Raw genomic sequence first — 26,855 nt, forward strand, 5'->3', positions numbered from 1 at the left:
AAATGCTCACAGATAAATATTTAGGCAATAGTAGGTGCAGTGATCAAATCCGAGATAAAAAAAACAATATTAATTCGCGGAGATATTAAATTTTGAAATTTAGATATTTGGTAAAAAAGTTGTTTACACATTTAAAAATTCAAGATTTGCAAATAAAACATTCTCTAGTTTCAAAATCCTCTAGTTCCTCAATTTCTTAATTTTCGTGTTCTTTTTCCAATTTTTCAAATTTTTAAATTTTTCAATTTTTAAATTTCTAAATATTCAAACTTCAAACTTCTATGTTTGAAAAAAATAAAATTTTTCAATTTGCAAATTGGCATAAAAAGTCACAATTCCTAAGTTTTTAAGGATAAAAATTCGTAAGTTTTCAAATGTCCAAATTTTCAAATTGTTAAATTCTGAAGTACTTAAATTTTCTAATTCTCAAATTTCTAATTCTTCAAAAGACCAAAATTATTTTATTTCATAAAAATTTTCTTTTATTAAGTGAAATGACACCACTTAATTTTTGTTTTAATAAAGTAAGCATTATAGTTTGATTTATATTTAAGTAGTTCGATTAGATAGTTTCTATATTCCCAAATCCTGAAATATTCTAAACATCGAATGTTAGTTTATTTCATAAAAATTCCATTTGATTTAATGAAGTGAAATAATTTCACTATTTACATTAATGAAATATTAAATAAAATTTCACTGACTTTTAAGAAGAGAATCATAAATAAATGTTACTGTATATAAATTTGATTCAGTTTAATAAATATGAAATAAGACTTCAAAAATCAATATAGAATAATTTGAAAGAAGATACCAGGAGAAGAAATTAAAATATTAACTGCAACGTTTAGGTTAGATTAATTAAAATTTGATGAATACATAGGATGATTCTAATAATAATATTATAATATTATAGAATTTATACATTAGATTTATACATTGGCAAATTTCCGTACTCCCAAATTTCAAAATTCAATTTCCATTACCTCAAGTCTGTAATATTTAGAAACCTTCAATATTATTCCAATTTACTTATTTTATTTCATTTAGTAAAATAAAATAACAAAAAAGTAACTTCCTTATAATAAACCACAAAAATCTTATCAAAAGTATACCTCATGTATTTAAATAAAATATAGTAAAAAATAAATTCTACTAAAATAAAATATAATATTATTAAAGTTTACTAAACAAATGAAGACCGCTTTTCTATATCCTTTCTCCCGCAAGTAGACTGCAGAGTATGATTCTGCTACCAACGATGAAACTGCTTCGAGAGCAAATTCTTCGTCAAACGAAGCTATAACTAAATGACCTCTGCATCCATATTTCTCACATCCCCTGTGTCATCTCAATGAGAAGGTCAAGCAGGTGTCCCATCCCGGCTCCGAAATAACGTAGCCTGTGTCTTATTGTCAAAACTCGCACCGGTACCGCCATACATACTCGTCTATTATTACATCGCGTCGCCTTCGTATTTCGCGTCACGTCGCATCGCATCAGACCGATGAATTGGCCCGAACGGGAACGAACTATGGAATAAATAGCTCGTTCTTTCGAGCGCGAACGTGACAATTCGAGTGCACCACGAAAAAGCATACTTAGATATCACTCGTCCTCTTTGGACGATCGTTTCAGGCGACGGCAACGTCTTCAGGTTCCTCTGGCCACTTGACGATTCCGCTCGCGGTTTTTAGACGCGTGACCTGGACGGTTCCCACGCAGGACACACGGAACATCGTCGCAATTGGCTGACGTGTCGCACACAAACACACTCACACACATAAGTACGTGATCATGTTCTAATGCATCACACGACCGTTGGAAATTACAATTAGACGAGCGGACGAACGAACACCTACATTTAATACGTGTACGCGTACTGTGGCACGCATTAATAGTCAGCGAAATTTATGTGATTACACTATCAATTTTATGTGTTTATTATTATTATCAATTAGTGGGAGATCAGGTCAAACTAACATATACGTATTAACACTAGAACTACCGACATTAAATTCTTGTTTATCGAAGAATGAAAAATAAAATGAAATGAAAATGAATACTAAAGCATCAAGTAACATATAGAACTAGTTTTTACCTCAACAAAATATGGCAGACATTTCCATAAAATCACGACAATAAAATTTTGTAATATAAAATGAGAAATCATTTTGACAGATTGCTAGTTCTAGTGTTAATTACTAGGTATTAAATTGTATAATAAGTATAAGTGTATACTAATGCGTCTATAGACCAGGTGCCTCACGCGAATTGGAATGTGTACTTCGAGTACTTAATTTAGTATTCTAGAGATCTAAGTTCTAATTTAGAGTGCCTATTACAAATAGGTAAAAGAAGAGTAGAGATGTAGAGATTTCAGAGTCATTCCAAACAATCAAACGTGTTTGAAATTATCGAAAACGATACCAAAAGCAATTATTGTTAATTTCATAATAACTGACATCGATGATAACCAAGTATTATCGCCAACGATGAACTACAAAGCTTTTAACGTGATTCCAGTCGATTCTCAGTGAAAAATGATGGAAAACGACATCAAAATACATTCTTATTGATTCGACGACGATGGACATCGATGGCGACGGAAACCTCTCTTCGCTGCCAAAATCTATATATCTTAGGACGTCTCACGAGTCTAACATGAAAATTGCAAGTCAAAAAACATAAAATTGCGATCTGTTGCGTAAGACATACAAACAGACAAACGAACAAATGCAGATCGAGTTATCCCAGGAGGCTCAGGTCCGGTAATTTAAACCTACCAGTGTATTGAAATTTAACCCCTTGTACTTTGACGAGTCTCACTCGTGACGCACTCACAGCTCAAATATAGCAAATCTTACTAAAATTTTTAATAGTCTCAACTTAAAATTTGGTCCAACTATAATTTGCATTAATAAACATCGCTGAATATGAAATATTCACAACATTTTAATTTTTATTGTTTGTTTAAACATTATACTTATGAATAGTTAGTTTTGACTGACGCATCTGACAAATAAGTTGTATGGCAAGGGGTTAATTTGAAATTAGAAATAAAATTAAAAAATAAATAAATAAACAACCAAACATAAATTAATATACATGTTAATTCCTTATTTCACGGAATTAATGAAATCAACGCAGAGTTAAAAAAAATCACATTAATAAAAGTTGTACTTGTCATTTGTGAACTGAGCATTCGTTTGCTTTGGTAGTTTTGGCGTCTATGATATTTGAGGCTCATCTAATAATTTCATTATGAACTTAATATACTTTTCATTATTTATTACGGAGTAAGTTTTTAACAATATTTGTAGTTTTATTAATGATTCCATTATGAATTTAATATACTTTTTATTATTGTAGGTTAAGTTTTTAATTGTTATCGACTGAGGTGATGAAATTTTGAATTTTAATTACATTTGGTTCATTGATATCTGTAAATTTTGCTGTTTATTTCTATTATTATTGCAGTATATGAAGCTCTATTAATAATATCAATAATAGTTCCACCATAAATTTGATATATTCGTTAATTAATATACTGGTTAAGTTTTGTATTGTTATCAATCGAAACTGAGATGTTGAAAGCGTATTTCGGTTTCATTTATTTTGTTTTATTGGTATGTCTGAATTTTTCAATATTTTTTCATTATTAATGTATTATTTCAAACTTTACCGACAATTATATTATGAACTTTATATATTATTTATTATTGTAGAGTATGTTTTCAACTGTAAGTGATTGCGGTAATGGTGAATGTCCATTTTGATATCACTTGTTCTGTTTTATCCATGCATCTCAATTTTTAGATACTTTTCCATTATTATTCAAATATTTGCATCTTCACTATGAATTTGATACATTATTTATTATAATAGAGAAGTAAAAAGTTTTTAATTATAATCTACTGAAATGATATGACATTAAATTGTTGTTTCAATTATACTTGTTTTGCTTCAGTGGTGTCTCTGAACGTTGCGCCACATTTACTTTATTATCCTAATATATGACATCGAATTGTAAATTTGAACACAATCATAATTGCAACACTTTTCTTTTTCTCATTCAACTATGCAATTACCACGTACACTGTTAAATGATTTTATTTTACTTTTGTATGATACAGTACAGCTATAAATTAATTTGCTTTATTTCAAATAAGTCGAAATTACTAAATAAGCAGAAAGATACTTACAGACAAGACTATGATCAAAACCATTTGACTCAGCAATATATCATATTGGCTAATAACTTTTTAATCAAATAGTAACGGTTTCTGTGAATTTCCTGATTCCGTAATGACGATCGTTACTGTGCGTGAAAATGCAAAGGTGGCAATATACCGAGAGTTTACTGCAGTGGGGATCGAATAACGTAATCGAATACATTTAGGAACACGTACTCAACATTCTGCAACTTTAAAATTAGTAAATGCAAACGAATTTGATTTGCAACGTTTGGAATCTCGATGAGATATAAATTTCCAAGTAACGTTACTAATGTACATTAAAGTCCGTTTAGTTTAAAGATCAAGGAGATCGCTATGGTATCCGCAAGCTGAAGAAGGCTTAATAAATAAATAAATAAATGAATGAAACGCTGATGTTTCGATAAGTAAAAGTCCAGGAATCTTTAAGGATAATGTCGACCATCGTGCAGAATATTAAACATAGCTGTTGCCACTTAAATTTTAATATTTACGCCGGCCAACGTCGACAAAATCCACCTTTTATAGGTTCCAGTCATGTATTCAGTCGCAAGAAAAGCAACGGCGATATCATCTAAGAGGCATAAAGAGAGAAAGTCATGTAAATGGAAGCAGAAAGGATTGAAATAATACTGAAGGCGCATTCACAATCGCTATACGAGTTGAATATTACGGAATGTCACATTGTTGCACGGAATATTTAATTCTTTCTGGAAACAGGTGATCGTTGCCAACACAATTTTCAACCTTGTCTGTTATGTTTAACACGCAGCAGAAAGAATATATTCGTGAAAAATGAAAGGTTTCAAGTATTATGTTGTTTCTAATATTTCTATAGAATGATTCATCCATGTTTGGTACTTGGATAATGAAGTAATAAAAATTGATAAATTTTACTATCAAAGTGAAGTAATTAGTGATTAATAAATTCAGTGAAAGCTTAGATTAAAATGATAAAAAAATGATAACTACTTACTACAAATAAATAAGTATTGGTTAAATGTTGGAGCGACAACAAAATATTAAAAATTCAATTGCTGCAACAGCTACAACGAAATGATGAAAAAAATTCCTTACAGCGAAATAATTAATAATTGATCATTTTTGTGGCAGCATAAATAATGAAAAATTGACTTTAACTCTTGCAAGCAACTGATTAAAAATTGAAAACTTCAGTACTTACAGTGAAATAACCAATAATTGATATACTTTTGAAATAACAGTCAAATAATTAAAAACTAATCATTCTAGTACCTATGATGAAATTATGAAAATTTGATAAAAGTACTTGTAATGAAGTAATTAGTAACTGATAAGTGTAGTGTTTATTTTCAAGAAAATAAATAGTGATTGATGAATTTAGTATTTGCAATGAAAGGATTAGTAATTGATAAACTTTAAAGAAATAGCATTGGTATCATTAAAAATTGGAATGATTAGAAATTGCTCATTTACAATTAATAAATTTAGTACTTGCAATGAAATAAATAATGTGTAACTAATTGACAAACTTAGAATTTAGCATCCTAAAAATAATTACTAGTTAATAAATTTAATATTAGCAATAAAATAATTAAAAATTTCAAATTTCATTACTTAAAATTTAAATTTCATTACACCTATAATTTTTAATGTTTAATCTGAGATTAAAAAAGTTTTGAAATTTATTATTAAGAATAATTCTTCTACTGTTTATATCTAAATTTTGCAGCAAAACGTTCAGAGCATGTTTATGTTCTAATTTTAAGATAAAAAACATGCAAGTCGTATAACAAGAACGTTATGCAAAATTTCCTGATGAATATTCTGCGATTTTATCTGTACCGTATAATTCTGAGATTAACTAATTACTTATGTTTGGAAGACAGCCGGAACGCGAGGAATCTTAAGCTGAACATTCTTGTTTCCTCGTGTTGGTGGACAACCTGCCTCAACTTGATCTTCGTGATACTATAATCCTCTACACGAGCAAAATCTTCCTTAATCCTACGAAGAGATTCAAAATGTATAAACAAATAATTCAAGGGAATAATATTACGCTCCACTGTAAACATTTCAAAATCATCCTTCACGTGAGAAAACTATTTTCTAATATTTTGTTAACGCAAAGTAAAATTTAGTTTACTAATAAACTTTCATTTGCAACATTTTCACTTGTGTCTTAATTTTTAAGGATTATAAACGAAAACCTAACCTCAGAATCAAATGGATATTTTTACTCTGTATAGAACCAGAGTTTAACTTAGAAACTTACAACTTGACTTACAATTTTAGATTAGCCTTAGGTTAGCTTTAGATTAGCTTTAGATTTAGTTTAAATAAGATTAGGTTAAGTAAGGATAGATTTAAGTCTACTTATGATAGGTTAGGTTAGATGTCGACTATATCGGATTTGGTTAGATTTCAGTTAAGCATCATTAAGCTATGCTATGCTAAATCAGGTTTAGGTTAGATCTGATTAGCTTTAAGCAGATTAAGTTACGGTGGATTAGTTTATGTTAAATTGGGTTTAACTATGTTATCTAAATATAGAGTCAGATTTAAGTTGAAATAGGCTGCTAGATTAGGTCAACATAAGTTTGGTTAAGTTACAGTGGATTAACTTCAAATTAGGTTTGACTTAATACATTTCAAAAAAGTTAATTTAATGTCTATGTATGGTTAGGGTTATATTTAACATTCTTAAAAAAAATTATGTACGAATAAGATACATTTTTTTACAAACATGTCTGGATATTCTGGGTTATGATCATTTTGCCTCACAATTGAAGCATCTTTGTGCGCTCTTAATGTTTAATGTTAACCGTAATGCACACTTCACATTAAATTACAATATCCTTAAATGTTTGATGTTTCAATATGATGTTTATAAAATATGAAAGAGGTTTAACGGGGAACATAAAAATATAACAATTTAAAACGGGACATCTTGAAATTATTTGAGACATGAATTTTCTGTACGTTACTGGTCAAAACTTTAAGTTGAAAATCCTGGTGAGTTCGCTACCATGCAGATCCACCGATCGTTAAAGGCAAGTTTATCCTGGACTCCTCAGGGATCGTTTCTTGCATCCCCGTCAGCTCGGACGAAGGGGACGTTTCCGAGTTTTGCACATAAATCTGGTCTACCTAGGGTACCGGTTCCTCCTGGGAGTCAGCTCCAGGACAGTACGGAAAAGGACTCTGGGAAGACTTCTCTTTAGAAGATTGCTGGACACTCGTTACCCCTGTCGTCGAGGAATCCAGCTTTGAACTTTGCCTTGATGTGCTCGTTTCTCCAGCAACGGCTCTTCATAAACTTTAAAGTCTTTTCTTGAATGCTTTCCCACTTTCATATCATCCAATCGAGTATTTTGCTACAATTGATTATAATTTTCAAGGTTCATCCCGCTAAATCGATAGCAAAGTTTGGGGACGATTTATAAATACGTTTTACATTTTTAGAATATTTGCGTTCTTATACGTATAGTATTGTACATATAATAAATGTTATAAATCATAATTGTAACAATAACTTGCATAGCACAACCTCTTGTACAACTTACTGTAAGCCTTTATACAGCTTTATAATTCTCTTATGAAAGTTCAACTTAATCTTAAATAAAAAAAAGACTTGCATAGCATATAACTCTGTTTAAGTTTGAGTAATTGGTGATTAGCCACTTTCAAGATTTTAAACGGAAGTTACTTCCCACTTTTCTCTGTTGTGTTGCAAATATTATGCTTCACTTATTCGTCACTGGTTAGTGTTAGATTTCTATAGAAACTTTCTATGTTCTGGTTTCACGAAATGGCGGAAATTGCTTTGCAAAATGGCGCTAAGCTATTTCGCATCAAAATTCTCGAATTGTAAAAATAAGTTCGTAGTGCAGTAATAACTGAATAAACATAGAAATTTCGCGTCGAAATATTGGTCAATCAAACGAGGAGATAAGCCTTCATCATTTATTTTAATGGGTCAACAGGTTCGCCAGAAATTTTGGCACGGGCGTACCGAAACCTGAAGAGGGCTAAGGTCACACGAAACCCGCCTTTTTACGAGAAACGCATAAAAACGCGCTCGCAGTCCGTTGTCTCACCAACAGATGGCAGTTACAAGCCATCTTTCGAGACTACTTTTCGCGAAAAGATTGCGCAATTTTCATTCGATAAACAAATGGACACTTCGAACTTACGTATTCAGTTTCTGCTCCTTTTGCGTATAATCATGCATAATTACCGTTTTACCTCTCGAAATGTCTGTACATTGCGAAGCAGGTCATTTAGGGTTTCTAAAGGTTTCCGAAATTCAATTTTGTAAGTTTATCTGCAATCTAAGATAGAAGAAAGATTTGAAAAAGTAGATATGTAAATTAGGAGTAAACTGGGATCTAACATTTTGAGGTTATTGTTACTATTAACAATATTGTGTAATAATATTTGTTATTAATTATTATTAACAACGGAAGATCACAACGGATGGTTCGATGTAAGGTTCTTTTGAATCATAATATTCTGTAGGTCAAATATAACATTATAATTCTGTATGAAAACATTAAGATATATTTCAGTATATCACTGCATATTTACACAAAAAACAGTGTATATACAAATATACAATGCATACTGTGTCAAAATGATCCTGCATTTAGTGCAAGAATTGTACTATAGTACAATTACTATAAGTACAATTACTAATGTACTACAGTGATCATTATAATTTACGTTTAATTATTACAGTTTGATTACAACATTAACTGCTGTATAGTTATATAATTTAATTGTATTATAGTTACTGTATTTATACAATTTATACTACTGTAATTATACACTTTAATTATAATTATAACTGACGAACAATTAAATAATATAATTATATAAGCGTAATAAATATTGATTGTAACCATCCTAAAGAATAATATTGTTCAAGTAAAACTGAAGTCCGGCCTTAAAAGAACCTTCACACTGTTACAATAATATTATGAACGAACACAAAGACTACAAATGAAGTTTGTCCTCTTCTTTCTCTCATTTGCCAAGATATTAAAATTCTTGGTGCTTCATGCAAGGCACATGAACAGTTGTGCCCTATGAATCATTTGTGGTAATTCAGACATCGTCTCATGTGAGAATTCTCCGCCTGTTAATTTAGTTCGTAATTGAGTTGTATTTTTGTAATCTTCATCAATTAAAATCCTATTTAGAATGGTCCAGTTTTTTGAATTCAAGAAATTTTCTCTATTGAATTTATTGTTTTATTGATCTTCAAGTATTCTTTCAAGCAAGTTTAATCTGCTGTATTTTTTTCAGTAAGTTTAATTCAAAATATTTTTTCAAGTTTAACTCGAAATCTTTTCCAGTTAAGTTTAACTAGAAACATTTTTCACGAAAGTTTAACTTAAATCATTTTTTTAAGTTTCGGTAACTATAGTACCTGCTTTTCAAATAACTAGTCACATGTGTGTAGATAGCGATTTCAATCACAAAAATATGAAAATATCATTGCATACCAGATTCACATTCTAATCTTAAAGTGCTGGATTACGGCATTTATGTCAACGAAGATCATAAAAATTCTTCTAACTCTTTGCCATAGTAACATTTGAAAATACAGTAATTTTTCCGGGAATACTGCGACCGTGTTCTGGTATTTAAATAGACTACGACGCTAAAGATTTACAATGCCTCTAAACATCATCTAAATCAACACTGAAAATTATCAGGTTTTTTACAATCTGAAGAATACAGTAATTCTGAATGATAGATTTAAATGCCAAATATTTTTAGTTTCGAAATTCTGACTTATCAGGCAATAAATCAACTAATCGGTTGATCATCGCATTTATTATTAGGCGTAGTCCCATTGCACATCGGTGCAACAGAATCACTACTTTATTCTCCAGTTTTCTAACACTATAAATAATTTTTAATGTCAGATTTTCGTAGACCGAAAATTCTGACTTATCAGGCAATTAATCAATTAATTGATCATCGTATTTATCATCAGCCGTAGTCCCAATGCACATCGGCGAACTCTTTCGGTCCCGATTCGGTCTATATATACGCCAGACAAATGAACCAGCAGCGTACGCGGATTAGAACAAAGGAATTTCATCTTCGCCAGCAGTTCATAATCTCGTCGTGAATCCGCGAGAGGTGTGTCATAGGCGGCGCGACGTTTTATGGAGTGTCAGAGATGCGGGGCAGAGGGCATGCCCGTTAGTAAATGACCATGGTAAGTGCACAGACGACGTGCACTAATAATTATAGCTTTGTTCCATCGCGAATACAAGCGACCATCCAGCGATGCAAATTAACTGAGCGACTATTATTGATGGGCCGTCCTTCGGTTGCAGTTATTTAATAGCGAAACACCGAATCCCTTTCTGGAGTCATAGAAATAGCAAATTTTGAAGTTTGATTCATACTTTAGTTGTATTGATTTTTCTTCTATTGTTTGTTACACTGCTCTAAATTTTGGTTGCAATTTTTGTGAATAATTACCAGATTCATTTTATTTACAATCTGTGTACATTTCTTCAACATTGATGCAGTAGTTCTTGATTTATACCCAAATAAACAAATAGGGAAATAAGAGCTCTGAAAACTATTAGGTCGAGTCATAAGTAACTTCCGTTTTTTTATCAGACATTTATTTCGTTTTCATTAAACAACAAAATTATATTATTTTATTATATATTCACCACTATTTTCTATAACCTTCTCCCATTTTCCTGGTAGTTTATCAATTCCTTCCTCGTAAAATGTGGTTGGTTTGGACTGGAAGAAGCTTTCAACAGCCTGCCTGACTTGTTCTTCAGAATTGAAGGTTTTTCCATTTAAAAAGTTTTGTAAGGAACAGAAAAGGTGGTAGTCTGTCGGGGCAAGATCTGAGAAGTAAGGTGGATGTGGTAAAACTAGACCATCCAAGCTCAAGAATTTTTTCTTGAGTCACCCTTGCTGTATGCGGTCGCGCGTTGTCGTGTAAAAGAATGACATTTCTGCGATTGACGAGTGCAGGGCGCTTTTCTAGGAGTTTCTCTTGCACTCTTTGCAATTGCTGAATGTATTTATCCGCAGTAATCGTTAAATTTGACTTCAACAACTCGTGGTGACTTATACCTTCATAATCTCACCATACACACAATAAAATCTATTTAGCTGCATCGGAAGTTACTTATGACTCGACCTAATAGTTACAATAATTAAATAAAAATTATTTATTTGAATTAGATTAGATTTACTCAAAATGTTGACAAAGACTTGTTCCGATTTAACAAATTGACATCACAGTTTCATTTTTATGGATTGTCTAAATACACTCCGTGTCAACTACTTAAACTTGTAATGGTCTATTATTCAATAGTTGACATAGGGTGTCAATTATTAAATTACTACGGGTCAACTACTGGACTTTGTTCCTCTATCAATTTTGAGATGCCTCCTACGAAGGGTAACTTCAGAAATTATGCAGAAGAGACTATGCAAGCGGCCGTGGAAAATGTCCGGCTCTATAAAATTCCGTATAAAACGGCGGCTAGGAAATTTAGTGTTCCGAAGGTAACTTTAAAATACAAGGTTGAAGGCAAACATCCAATTAAAAGAAAAATGGGCCCGGCCAGAGTATTGACTGATGCAGAAGGAAATGCAATAAAAAACTAATATGCGGATACCTCCGATATGAGAAGTGTTCGAACTCTTCATATTAAATATTTATTATTAACTCTTCATATTAACCCTTAATTATTAAATATTTTTTTGTAAACTTACTCAAGAATAATCTTTTTTAAATGTTCAAAAAAATTCTGTATTCACACATCATCAAGACTAGTTCATTAATTGGATTTTCTCTCTATGTCAACTACTGAAACAAAAGGATGTCAGCTACTAAATTTTTTGTTTTCGCTGGGTGTTAATTATTGAATCAAATTTCACGTTTAGAAGAAAAAAAGAAAAAAATTTACAACTGCCATCAGGAAAGAATACTTGTTGTAATATAATAGAAGAATAGTTTGTACAGCGACTGCTAATCATAAATTTTCCACAAAGCGAACTTAACCTGAACTATGTTAACAAATAAACAAAAAATTCCTTAAAGTGTCAACTACTGGTACCTTTACCTTATTACAAAGTTAACATTCCTCTAAAATAATATGTAAGTACTTACGTTAAGTGACGGGTTTTAGCTATTTGAAATTATCTATAATTGTTGATTTATAACGCAATTCATACATTCTTCTTATAATTATAATTAGACTTCATTTTAAAACTGCAAAGTATTTAAAATGATTTCAAAATTTGAGAAATGAATCTAATGTAGTCAAAAAAATGATATTTAATATTTTTGTACGGTTATTAAAAAACAGAAATGGATTTTATATTGGTTTAGAGTACACAGTGACTCAGTTATTTTCCAAATGGTCCAATAACTTAGAATCAGGTAAAAACCTTCGAGACGTATCGATTACGTTGTCGGTTGGCTTTGAGTTTCTTTTCTCTCGAAAGCATTTCTTCCTTCGGTGGTCCTTTTCTTTTTCTAACCATTCTTCAAATCGATGAGAACTCGCAACATTTCATGTCCCACACGATTCGTCGCGTGAATTTCAGAAAATTATCACTTGCTTAGTAATAATAGTGATGGTAATGTTACAAATAATACTATTAATTACTGGATTATTAACATAAGCGAAATGTAACTATTCTTCTATATTAGCTTTTTTTATGGAACAACATTTTTAATATTTAATATAGATAAGTATTTAGTAAATAAGAATTTTTCACATTTTTTGAAAGTTTAAAGTAGTAAACCAATTAGGTTTGAAAATAGTGGACTTTGTTTACTTTCTGAGGTTCAATGATTATTGTAACATTAAAGCATTGATAATTATAATTATTCGAATTGTTATAAATTATTATAGGTTAACAGGACTAATAGTTGTTATGAATATTATAAAATTGTTCAGGATTATTGAAGATACAGTAGTATAACAGAATTATAGTTTGTTGAGCAAATTACACTTTTTGAAATAGTTTCTTAAAATAAGGACACATTGTTTTTATATCTGGTCTAGGTGAATATTAAATTTAATTCATTACTAAATTTAATAACAAAATATAGATTAAGAGTGGATTATAAAACATCATCTTTTGAAGAAAAATATTAAAATCTAATTATCTTAAGTAACTAATATTATAATACCATCCTTATTAAAATTCGGTGGCGTACAAGGCTTTAATAACTTTTGTACTAATTTCATTCTTTTGAAAAGGTAACGAAAAAACCAAGGTTAGGATCCTAAATTGTCATCTGTCGTACGAAAATATTAGAATATACCTTAACCTAATTACCATAATAATTCGGTACCTTATTAAGATTCAGTTGTTTTTATGTTTTGGATATCAAAGAGATTCCCATATTGCTTAAGATAACAAGAACTAAAAAATTCGCAATGCAGTATCGAAGGAGGAACAACCGAGTCCCAGGTCGTATTGTGTTCCCAGGAATGAGATCACCGTTCACACTATCGATGTCCAAATCTCATTTTCCACTCCCCCAATAAGTCACGGTACATTTAACATTCTATTCTTTGCCCCTGGAATCTCAACACCTACGGCCACTACACGTGGCGTTCGCGTCTTTGCCAGAACCTCTTCGTCATCGAAGCAGGATTTCATTCACTAGGAACACTTGCGGGCTACTTGTGACCTCAGTGACTCTCATTTTCGATGTCCCAAAAATTTTGTGACCGTTAATCAATTTTTATTTTTGATTGTTGTCAAAATCACGATGCAATAAAAATTGAGCCATGTACCGATCATTATGTGGTGATTGCGTTACACGTTATTTATGGATAATATTAGATTACGTAGTTACAGGTATAGTAGATAATTATAGACGATTATAGATGATTTCGTTTATAAAGTAGGTAATCATAGAGAATGATGTAGAAAATGTAGATAGTTGTAAACATAACATTACATGCAGATGAGGTAGATAATTATGCATAGCTATATACACAAGGTAGATAATTGTAGATAATTTATAGACAAGATAACCATAGATAACTAAATAGGTAAGATAGATAGCTGTATAGAGTTTTATAAACAAGATAGATAACCATAGTAAGTAGTCTTTCTACCATGTTGATGACCTAAACACCTTCATAATGATTTCATAAACATCTTTATCTTTCACAGAAATTTTTCAATAATACTTTTAAAACAAATTTTTAAATTATGCATAATTTAATGTAAACATTGCACTAATTGATATACATATGTTTCAGATATGAGAATTTTAGTCTCGTATTAGGTTAATATTATATCCTAGTGCTAATAAGGGAAGATACCAATACTCTCAATAGTATTTATACGTAATGATACGTAACGATTAAAAATTGAATGAAAGTAAATTATATTCGTGTCAAAAGTGAGTCCACAAATCTGGAAGGTGATAGTAGCGAACAGTGTCTACAAGTTCTAAGCTGGAGAGGCGCAGGTACTACGGAACTCTTCGTGTTTAACGATAGGATCGGCGTTAAATCGTGGCCATCCGTTTGGTCGACGTGTCCGGCGTGTATCTCATAAATCGTTCGGTCAACGAATGTAATTTGACGTGACAAATGGCAGATGTATCGATAGCAGCGGGTCTGAAAACACGCGGTGCCTTGTTCTTCGTCAACTCATATGAAACGAGCAAGGCTGCTCTGATCACCTTTGCGTTCGAGTTATTAAAGGAAACATGATCTTTCCACTTACATTTTGGAACTACTTTCTAAAAGTATGCTTTCTTAATGCAAAACCGTACTTCCGTTAATATTTACTGTATATGGTTCCTCAATTTATTATATTATTATCAATTTTATAGATATGGATTGTTTGAAGCAGTGAAATGAAGATTGTAACATTGTAAATTTCAGAAATTCATATTTGTGAATTGTCATTCGTTTCAAGAATATATATCTTATCTAGTTTTGTAAATTTTGTAATTTCTGAAAATTACATTTATACGTAAGGTATCGATAATTAAGATTTTTGTGTGTTTTAATATTTTAATTAAGCACTTTTAATTTTATCGAATCTTAAAATGTCAGTATTTCATGTCTAAAGATTTTAGAATCACTTATTGATATTTAAAAAACTGTTAAGTAAATATAATTTACGTTAAAAAATAACTACAATGTTCAATTATATAATATAAATATTATCAACTAAAAATTAAAACTATAACATAAAAATGACTGAAGGTACAAAATAAGTATGTTATAACACCGAAGTTTGTTTCAATATTCGAACAAAAATTTTAATATATTTAGGTCTCAAATAATTTTATAAATCTCATATAAATTAATTCGGACACAACTTAAATGTAAAGGAATATAATATAAAATGCCATTAGAACTAAATTTAATTTTAACAATTTATGGCGTAAGAAAATTTCTATATGTTCGTCTTCTTATTAAGATTTTTAATCAATTAAAGTAAGTTAAAACTGAAACAAAAGTAAAGGAATTTGAATACCTGTGTTATTAATGATTCCACAAATTTTTTGCCTTGTAGCAGACAGAAAAAAAGAAGTAAAGGTTATGAATCCTTGACATGGCGGCTCATACAACGCTCGCGACATCTGGCGACGAATTTATGGCATCAAAAAGGTCCTCCTCTAATAAATTATAAGTTACGGGAGAGGGTCGTTTCTAAATTTATTTTTATTTCGCCAGTATATCAGTACGCTGTATCATTTCGCCGGACAGTTTTTAAAGTGTCAGTTTCGGCTGTAATGATATACGCGGACACGTTCGTGGCTAATATTAGAACGTCATTTGTAAAGTTTCTCTCGTGATCAATTAGGGGCTGTTTCTTATCGGTCTTCTGCTTTTAGTTTGCGACGAACATCGGAGCTTGGCCGACTTCTTTTTCCAATTGAGTTAATTGTAAATGACAGGCGCCGCTTCAACCGTCATCGTAATACAAAAATAATTGCTCTCATGTTGGATACAAATTGAAAATTTATCTGCCTAGCTTAACATCAAACGATACACGACTCTTAAAATGTCTATAGTTGTAAACATGATTGGAAATAGGTATGGTTATGTGGATAGAATAAAATTGGAATTTATTTTGCAATACGAAATACTTGATCATTTGTAATTTTATTATAAAACAATTTTATAGTTATTAAGGTTTGTTATTTTCTACTTTTTTATTTTTGTAATTTTACAATTAACATTTTTGCAATTCCATAATTTAGCAGTATTTCTCTTTTGCGCGTCTGCAATTTTACAATTGTTGCAACATTGTAACTTTATCATTTTTTTAACCTTGTGATTTTACGATTTGAGGATTTTGAGTTTTGTCAATTTTACAATCTTTCAGTTTTTAATATTTCAATTCTGCAAGACTTCAATTTTGTAATTCTTTAATTTTGCAATCTTCCAAATTTACAACCTTTCAATTTTGCAATCTGTCAATTTTTCAATTTTAAATTTTTCGATTTTTCGATTTTTCAATTTTTCAATTTTTCAATTTTTCAATTTTTTGAGTTTTCGATTTTTCGATTTTTCAATTTTTCAATTTTTCAATTTTTCAATTTTTCAATTTTTCAATTCTGCAATTCTGCAATTCTGCAATTCTGCAATTCTTCAATTCTTCAATTCTTCAATTCTTCCATTTTTCAATTTTTCAATTTCATACTCTCACAACTTTTCAATCTTACAATATTATACAGTCTTAGCTTTTTACAATCCTAAAACTTTACAATCTTATAATATCTTAAAACTTTACACTTTCACAATTTTATAAGTGTATAAGTATATTATAATTTATCTTATCATTGAAATCAGTATATTTTAGAACTTAACGTTTATTTAAATGCCTAACATCACTTACGGCTTAGTACGAATAATGAAAACTGATATAAGAGAAATATTGGTATTACTAATACTTCAAGTTAATAAACTGAAAGTTTAAATGAAATATTTACGTTCATTTTCTTTGCGCGATTCGTGATGCTCTAAAAGTCTTAAAAACAATGCCACAATTTAGTAGAGCAATCAAGTGGCGCCATCTACTTTTACTTCATACGCTGCATAAAACATTTCAGAAAACAAAATAATAAGCATCCTTTTTTAACGCTGCTTTTAATACAAATTAAAATTATTTGTCAGAAGTTATACATATCAATTTTCAATAACTGAACTAATACTAAACAGATTATTCGTTTTCAGATGAACAGGGAATATAAAATCATTTCATAACCTAATATAATAAAAAGAAGCCGAAAAGAATAATCGACATCATCTTTTTTATATGAGTAACGCAACTTTGATACCTTGATTAATTAGTGAATTAGTAATTAATAAGTGAATTATTAATTAATAAATCATATTTCTTAAATTGTTTATTAGAAATGGTTAATATGTGAAAGAATTTTGATAAATAGGAATATGAGACTATTCAAGGCGAAATTACGTGAAGCAGCGTACAAAAAGTACTTTTTTTTCTGTTTATTCACTATAGTCTTAAAAAATTTAGTAATACCATACACGTGGATATTATCTTCATTTTTGTGTATTATAAATCCCTTTTGAATTTGTACAATCGTTACTTAAATATTATAAGATCTGATTTTCTGAAAGATTTAATTCGTTTCTTTTTCTAACATTCAAAATACTATCCCTGAAGGAATTAATGAAAATATTAAAACAGTATAAGGTTCGCAAGACTAAACCTACTTTTGTAATATAAATTAAATTAATATAAACACTACTTTAGTAAAGAAATATTAATAAAAAGTTAATACTTCTATAAATTAATATAAACATTAATTTTTTATCTACATCAAACGTGACTTATTTAAATCACCTTATGACATCTTATCCAATTTCATAATTTAAAATAAAGAATTTGTGTATCTGTTATTTTGACTTGTTAAGCGTTGATCAAATTGAGATACTCCTTAAAAATAGCATTTTCAATTACTTCATTATAATGTCGAAATGGTAATTACTTTTACCTCCGCGCTATACTGTTTCTACCAACCGTACATTTTCGATCGACCCGAATCATTTGCGATAAATCGACACAGTCTGATGAATGAGAAGCACCGTGTGTCCAATCGGTTTTTGACCGACGAAGATAAAAAAAAAAGAAGTGTGGAGGGGGAATCAAAGGATGGCTGAAGGAATCGATGATGACTGAGCGCATATCCGTTGTGGCCCTACGTCCTGGAAAAGGAGTCATTCCTCCAGGTGTCGGTTACGGATGATCCGACCTAGTCGGCCATCGTAACGAGCGGATCGAACTCGCGAAAGAAGCCCATATTCCTGTCAAAACACCGATCGAAAAGGCAACCCTTTTGCTTTTTATTCGATGTTGTTTCGTCGAAGCCAGTCACGAATCTCATCGTCGAGCTGTACAATGGAAGGTGCAGGGATATTTATGAAACAGTCGTTTCTTCTGTTGATGAAAGATTGATTGCTTCTCAATCTTCATTGGACTCCTCGGTCCTTACCTTTCGACCATTTCAGATTGTTTTCAATATTCATTGCATTTACTTCACACATTTTTTTAGAACAATAATTAATGCGGAACAAATTGACATTAATAAATAGGATTTTATTTAATTAACTTATGTAAGTCTTAATAGCTTTTGAACTGGTTTTTAGGTTTCATTAGTTTTATACTGGTTTTTGGACTAGTAGTTACATTAATTTGAAGATTATTTATAGATTATGCTAGTTTTTAGGATAGTCTGTAAGTTACGTTAGCTTTATATTACCTTTTACGCTATATTAGCTTTTAGATTAGTTTCTAGGTTATATCGGTTTCTAGATTAGTTTCGAGGTTATTCTAGTTTTTAGATTAGTTTTTAGGTTATATCAGTTTCTAAATTAGTTTGTAGGTTATATCAGCGTCTTGACCAGTTTTAGTTAACTCTAAATTAAATTGGAGTTTTTGTTAACGTATATTTTATTTTTACAATAGAATGCCACTTTAATAAGTTGAGATTGATTTTGAGTTAGTTGTTTGTGTAATTTAGATATATTTCATATCTCATTTTTGTGATGAGTTCATTTAAAAATGAAATACAGAACCTCAGCAAGATTTTCAATTTTTTAACACTAAATTATTACCACCTTTTTGTAATACTTTATACCTAATTTTTATATATAAATTTAATTTCAGTATGCTTATGTTCCTTTCCCAAATCAGATACTGTATTAAATAAATCTTTTTTCCTATATTTATCATATGTAATATATACCCTTGCTATATATTCATATTATTATAGTCTTAAATTTAGTGTTTTTCAAATTAAAAATATGGTTGAGTATCTTAAAAATTTGAAGCTAATTTATTATACACTCGTCATATTTTATAGTTAATTTTTGTGCTATACGCATCATTATAAAATAATATTAAGAAAAAAAATACGCCCTACTTCGAAATGCACTAAAAAGTATAAAATAATTTCTATTTCCTAATGAAGTAATTTCTATTTCATTCAATCATACAATTACGTAACAGATATGAATGAAACCTATTTACTCGTTAGGTAGTATATTAAATACATTTCAATCTTTTCGGAGGCGGCGCCTCTATTTTTGTCATGTCATATTGAAAATATCCAGTACTGTATTATAAGTTTTATTAAATTTAAACTTTTAAATAAATATGTTCTCATATTTTTTTATATGGAAAGCATTTTATTATTGCAAAAATTGGATGTATCCTTTAACAAGCTAGAATCAGTTTTTAGGTTACATTTTCATCAACTTTTATAAAAATAAAATGAGTGAATACTGCAGATTTAATGCAAATTACAAAGATAAGCGTTGAAATGGAACACCCTATAAATTCAATGGGACAAGAGTAATCATACTAACAAGTGAGATACAATACTTCAACCAATGCAGTATTGATGCGTATCGGTCCTCATTAACATCAGAATGCTGGTATACCTTCACGGCCAGTGGTCATTATTAAAACTGCAGCGAAACTCACGGGCTCTGCCCTCGCAATTAACAAGGTTTGTTTCAAAACTAACTGTAAATTTATTTGAATCAATCTTCACTGTTTCGTGAAAGACAAAGGAGTTTTGATTGCATAACAATTGAAATCCTTCTGAATGAGATGGTCGATAACAGGAGTTAGTTTGAACGGGGACAATTGTTTCTCGCAGTGTAACCTTTTCTGACCTCTCACGAAAAATCCCTGCTTTTCCCGCACATTCAACGCAGAATCGCAAGACCTTTAACCTGATAGGTCGCACGTATGCAAATTGTTTTTTTTAAGTATACTCTATTGCATCAATCACTTTATATTGATGTCAACGGGAGCAGAAAGTGCGATATGGTCTCAGGATACTTCTTCGAAATTTCATTACAAACCGATTGTTCTTTCACAAGTTTCCATTGACACCTTTACATGGACTTAATTATTTCTGTGTAATTTGTAATTCTGTCGAAAACTCAAGGGACTTATCAGAGAAAATGAGGGACCTAAGATATGATTTGGTCTTGGGCCACTTTTTTGGAATTTTATCCAAAATTGACCCAAAATTGAGTTGCATACAACTTTACATCTATAGATCAATGATCATCACGCGACTTAGTTTTTTTAAAAGTTTATGAATTCATAGATAGATAATATGGGCTTCTGTGTTGCGAGGATGACGTTCACAGGTGGATCCGGAGTGGGCGCCTGGGGATCGGAAGCGTGGGTATTATGACACGACAGGCTTCGCCGCACTTATTCAATACCGCAGAGATTCAATAACGTCGGATAATTCATTCGTGGGTGTATGGAGCCACGTGTAACTCGAGTGGCTTGCTATTGTGCGTTCAAGTGAATGGCTTTGATGGGAGCGAGCCAGTTTCGATGTTATTGATACCATTATGCCTGAAATTGTTGGCTCCGTGTGAATCCTTCGCAGCACCTGCCGATGTGACTTCGATAAAAATATCTATCTGCTCTGGTCGGATGGTTAAATAGCGCCTCTCAATTTGAAAGCACCAGGAAGTGTGTCAGGTGTGTTAGTGTAATCGCTTCAGGTGTTTCAATTGAAAATTGCATGTGTTGCACTGTATGGCTGGAGCGTTTCGTTCTCGACGGCTTTATGTATATATTCGATGTAATTTAAGTTTAAAATGACGAATGATTTTAAGTTTTATAAGGATTGTAGAACAATCAAGAAGATTTTGGTCATGTCCTAAGTGGTGTTAGCAATCAATCACTTGCTTTAGTTTGTGTCATAATAGGATCACATTTGGATAATCACACCTGGGTTGTAAAGGTGTAAAAGTGTATTTTGGGATATTGCAAAGGTGAATAATTAAGTACTTGTTATAATTTATGTTATAATCAAATGTTAGTTTCATTAACAAACTAACATAGAAATATGGCTACTGATTATACATATATTATACTATATATTGAGGTTATCGATATCTTATTGACAAGTATTAATATTTCATTAATATAAATAGAAAGAGGAGTCTGTAAATTTAAAAGAAAAGCGGGCTGCAACATGTATTAATTTTATAAATACACATTCAGATATTTTAAATCGGTACAAATATAACATATACATACATATTATGTTCTTTGAATTAATATTCATATTATAATAACGTAATTTTGTAATTGTGATTATATTATACATTTTATATGTTCTTATTGTGATTTAAATGCATGTTGTATATTAAGATTTCTTCAATTCTTCAATTCTTCAATATTTCAGTTTCATACTTCCACAACTTTTCAATCTTACAATGTTACAGTCTTACCTTTTTGCAATTCTAAAATTTAACAATCTTATAATATTTTACAAATTTTGTCTATATATAAATTTATAAATTTAGAAATGTGAGAATTTAGAAATTCGGATATATGGAATTTGAGAGATGTTGGAACACTAAAGAATGTATTCAATTGTATAGAAAATATCTGTTTTCAGAAGTTAGTTATCTAACATTCCAAAACAGTATATCTTTATTAAGTAATTTCGATTGCACAGAAATAGTAGGAACCATTTTGTATTAATACAATTTTGGCAGCTTATAAGATGTAATAATATTACAATCTGATGTATCCATAGATTCCATGTTAATACCATGATGTGTCAATAAAAGATATTTACGCCTATTATGGCAGAAAGTCCATTTTTTGTGACACTACACTACGGCATTGAATGTCACGAGTCAGTGTGACGTGAAAAGGTGCCCTTAAGGTTCAGCATGCAATCGAACGAGTCCTCTTGATCCATCGTCTCCGTGGAACATTTCCCTGCAGCTCGTGGCCGTCGATGCCCAAGAAGAGTGCTCGAGGGATTAGGCCCGTCCGAGTAAACGCATGATTGGCAGTGGATGCCGTCGAAGGAGCGGTCTTCAGCGAGATACTCGTGGGCTGGCTCGGTTGAATTCGAGAGGTTCCGGTTGATCGGATCACCGATTGCCGTAGGGGACCGTTGCACGGGGGCGGGCCAGGGGGGCAGAGGGGCAGAACTCGATACTTGTAACCTGCCCGAAGGAGGGAGGAGGGCAGCCGACGGAGATCACTTCCGCTCCACGAAGCGCACTAGAACACTCCGCGGCTACGTCTCTTCCGTTGATTCGTTAATCGTCCACATTGTTCATGCTAAGCTGACTGACGCGAGGTCAAGTGCCGGCAGGAGAAGAAAAAAAGAGAAGTGAAACGAGTGCCGCGGGGTTCCTCTTTCGTTGCGGAATGATTGACGTTACATTCTCAACTGGCGTTCGACTGGTCGCGCACTCAAAACCAGCTCTGCTAAAATTACCCGTCAAAATGGAATGGAACGATCGTTTAACACGTTTCTGAGCTGCGCTCCTTATTTTCCCGCATGCAATGTTACTTTCTACCGGGGAATTTACTTGTTAGACTGATCAACAGCCTGCTCCAGGAATTTGGTGACCAGTTTGAAGTTTCGTCGGCTTATACTGAGATTGTTTGCTAGCTCCTTTTTGGGTTGCTGTTTTTAGCAATCTGGAGCAGGCGATCATTAAGTTCTTAACTCAATTGATGACTAATTGCTCAGATACAGATTAATTTACAATTTTTTTTTAATACAGAATTAAATTTTAATTGTTTATTGAATGATTTTGTAACTGAAAATTAATTGTCGAATTAAAAATTGTAAAGTAATTTTAATCGATCTTTTCAATTAATAATCGTTAATGGAAACTTCTGCTTGAGAGTAAAAATTAAATTTTTAATTTAGTCAATTAAGGATTAAAATTTATTTTTAAATGAATTTTATACAAGTAACAATTAAATTTAATTTTTACTACATGTACGCGAGAATTACATTAACATCTTCGATTTTAAACTAACAAATTCAAAAATCACCATATCACTGAAACATGTATTGTTACACGGATCTGAAGGTATAAAAAGCATCAAAGTGTCAAAGTTCTTGAAGCACAAAAAGCGAAACGATTACGTAACGAAATTTCGTATAAAGAAAGCAGAATAAAAGAATGTTAAAAATAATGAAGTTAAACAATTAATCAAAGATATAAAGCATGAGAAGACGCTATGAAATTTTTAACAAATGCATACAAATTAAAAACTGCATTCCTATTTTTCCAGAACATGTAAATCAATTAGGCATAAACACCTCATTGACAAAAAAAAGTTCAACCCTCTTTGAGGGTTCCATTGATAGATCTCGAAGGCTGGCAGCTAGTAGACGGTGGCCAATTTGGAAAAAGACGCGATATAACAAGGACCTCCACAAATCTTGCCGGGTGCAAAAAACCTGCGAAGAAATTAAAAGCGTGAAACCAAGGGAGGAACTACCGTGCGTTCCATTCCATTCCAGGCCTCTTTCGCGACCCTTTGATTCACTGTCTGAACAAACCGAATCCCGACAACAAAGCGAGAAGACACTCCACTCCTATGCTATATAAAGTCGTTCACCCCGATTCAGATAATCTAGTGTCTGCGCACGGCTGCCGGCCAACCCGGGAGTGATCCGTGATTGTATTAATATCACAACACGCCCTGGCTACGTATTTATACGTCCTTTATCTTCCTCGCTCGCTCGGTCGCTCGTCGCGGCGTGGATTTATGCGATCATCGGGGCGCAGTATGCGACTTCGACGGGGAAGATGCATTAACTGACTATGACTTGCCACTGAACTATACAGGGTGAGTCCCATAACGTGACGACTTCAAATAACTCGTAAATCATTCACTTGTACACTAACATTCTTTGAACATCTCTAGGTTTCTAAGAGCACATCCCTTAATTGTTTCTTCGGTATTTCCCTTTTATCAAACTTCTAGACAGAATACCTAAAATCATAAATTGACGGTTAATTTGAATATTTTTAAAGTACATCTTGCGTAAAGGAATGTTGGGAAAGATAATGTGTGAAATTAATATTTATAGAAATGTCAAAATATGTTTCAGTTCAAGTGTTCAATCTTTATCCATTGTCGATACACTGTCTTCGTCTCTGCTTATGAGCTGATTTACATTAATTTAATTTGATTAAAGATTTCAACTGTTTTTCTGTAGACAGTGATGCAGAAATAATTGTACGGTGATTGAGAAAATCTAACTCAAAATCTCAAAAGAAACTTTTCATTTGTAAGTACTAGGTTACCATAACATAATTTTACTATAGGGTAGAATTTTTTTTCAATCGTATTCTGAATGTATAATGAAGTTAATTACTATGTATTCGAGCAAAATTCATGTTACATTTATTTTAATATATGATTAGTAGAAGGATCAGTTCCTTTAGCATTCTGATTTAGGATTTTATAATCTCAGATCCAGTTCGTTATTGCATACTTCTGATTGTCTTTGATGCTTCATTTTTAGTACTTCTCAAAGAAAATAATCGAGGGGTATTTAATTTGGAGGGCTGGTCCAGTAATACCACGTTCAATTTAGTAATTGGAAATATTTTGTTTAATCTTGTGTTTGTCAAGCATTGTGTGCAGGGCAGATGCCACTTTTAATACCACGTTCATGTGCTTTGAGACCTTATTTATTATCGTATTAGTGTATGTTTAACAGACTTGGTAGCGTGAAAGAAAATGTGTGGATATAGAAATAGATATGGAACACAGTAAGTGAAACATATTTGATCCATTTATAAAATACAATCCAATGTTCCGGTGAACATTGGATCCAGGTCAATTATCCTGCTAAAATTTTACCGATGTTGATTGATTTCCCGAAGTTCATATTAGATTCATTAGTATACATTTTTTCCTCTTCTCCAAAATTTGTGAACGTTGCTCTTGTAAATGTACCATTTGCATTATTCGTAAATGTATCATTTGTATTATCTGTAAATATGCAATTTGTATTTTGAATTTGATGCGGAAACCATTCACAAAATTGTACGCTTTCATGTAATTCTTGATGTATCAACGGTGATATTATTGAGAATGAAGAATATAGAATATTATTCTGATACTGCGTGGTTTGAGATTCGTCGATTATTGATATATGAATTATGAATGCATATTTTAATGAACTATGTAGGAATTTTTTTTTTTACAATTGTAATATCTTTGCATTCTTGTATAGTGAAACAATCATGTTCTTTTAGAATTTCACTAATAGGGACTTCGCAATCTTTGAACCATCGATTTTATTCAAACTTTGCACAATTATAAAATATATCAAAAGCAATAATTTTGTGAAATTGTAGCATGCAATTTTTAAAAATACTGAAAAAGTTTGCGTTTAATGTTTTGTAACTCATATAGAGCGTTTCAAAAATTGTGGTACAGGGTAGATGGTAATTCTGTATGCAAAATTAAGTTGAAAGAAAGAAGTAATATTTTTTATATTCTCTTTTGTTTTTGTGAAAAGTGTGTATAATTGTTCTTTAAAGTATTTATGAAAAACAAGTTTACTTCATAACTTTTATACAAATTTAATCATCAATGGATGTTTCAAATCAATAAATATGGATATTAGTTAAAATAATTATTATTACTTTGTGAAGTATGAAAGATACACATACCTAACAATATCATAAGACACAGATTAGTAATTTTTAAAACATTAATACTTACTGTTAATACATAACATCCATTATTTTTGTATTAATCAAAGAATTGAAATTACTATCTTCATGGACTGTCTCCTTTTCTCAAAATCTTTTGGAAAAATCACCGCATTAAAGCTGCTATTTTTTCTCCCAATTTATTTTTCTATATAGAATCAGTATCTCGTCGTGTGTAATATCATTTTTGAGATACCTTATATTTAACTGTTTAAGATTAGTATGATGTCAATAATTTATTGTTACTTAATAACAAAATGCTATATTTTTTAAACAGGAGATTGAGTATTAGAGAGTGAAAAAATGTACATAAATTCTTTCGTCTTTTTACTCATCCTAATTTTTTTCTAAAGTTAATTAACCCTAACTATAACATCATATTTAAAGATATACGTCGGACGCAAGGCAATATTCCCATCATAAATTTAACCCATCGCAAAACCCATTATAAATTTAAAAAAGCAAAATCAAAACAAGGAAGAACATTTTTATTCAAAATGGGGTTAACGATTAGTTAACGTCAATCGTTCTGAAATAAACTTTTTAATCCGCGTATATACTTGTCAAACACAAGACAAATCCTCCCATTATAAATTTAACGACC

General features: G+C 31.2%; 2 long non-coding RNA genes across 2 annotated transcripts in view; one reads left to right on the top strand and one right to left on the bottom strand.

The window, feature by feature from the left end:
* LOC143265971 (uncharacterized) overlaps positions 1–26,855 on the top strand; it is a 359,864-nt gene that overhangs the window by 65,513 nt on the left and 267,496 nt on the right. The window lies entirely within an intron of this gene.
* LOC143266022 (uncharacterized) lies at positions 23,443–26,759 on the bottom strand. Its single transcript, XR_013040944.1, has 3 exons — positions 26,262–26,759; positions 25,392–25,523; positions 23,443–24,515 (listed from the first exon to the last, which is right to left on the bottom strand). It is a non-coding gene; the product is annotated as an uncharacterized LOC143266022 (long non-coding RNA).

The sequence above is a fragment of the Megachile rotundata genome, chromosome 16 (assembly GCF_050947335.1).
Source record: "Megachile rotundata isolate GNS110a chromosome 16, iyMegRotu1, whole genome shotgun sequence".
In the NCBI taxonomy this organism is placed as follows: Eukaryota; Metazoa; Arthropoda; class Insecta; order Hymenoptera; family Megachilidae; genus Megachile; species Megachile rotundata.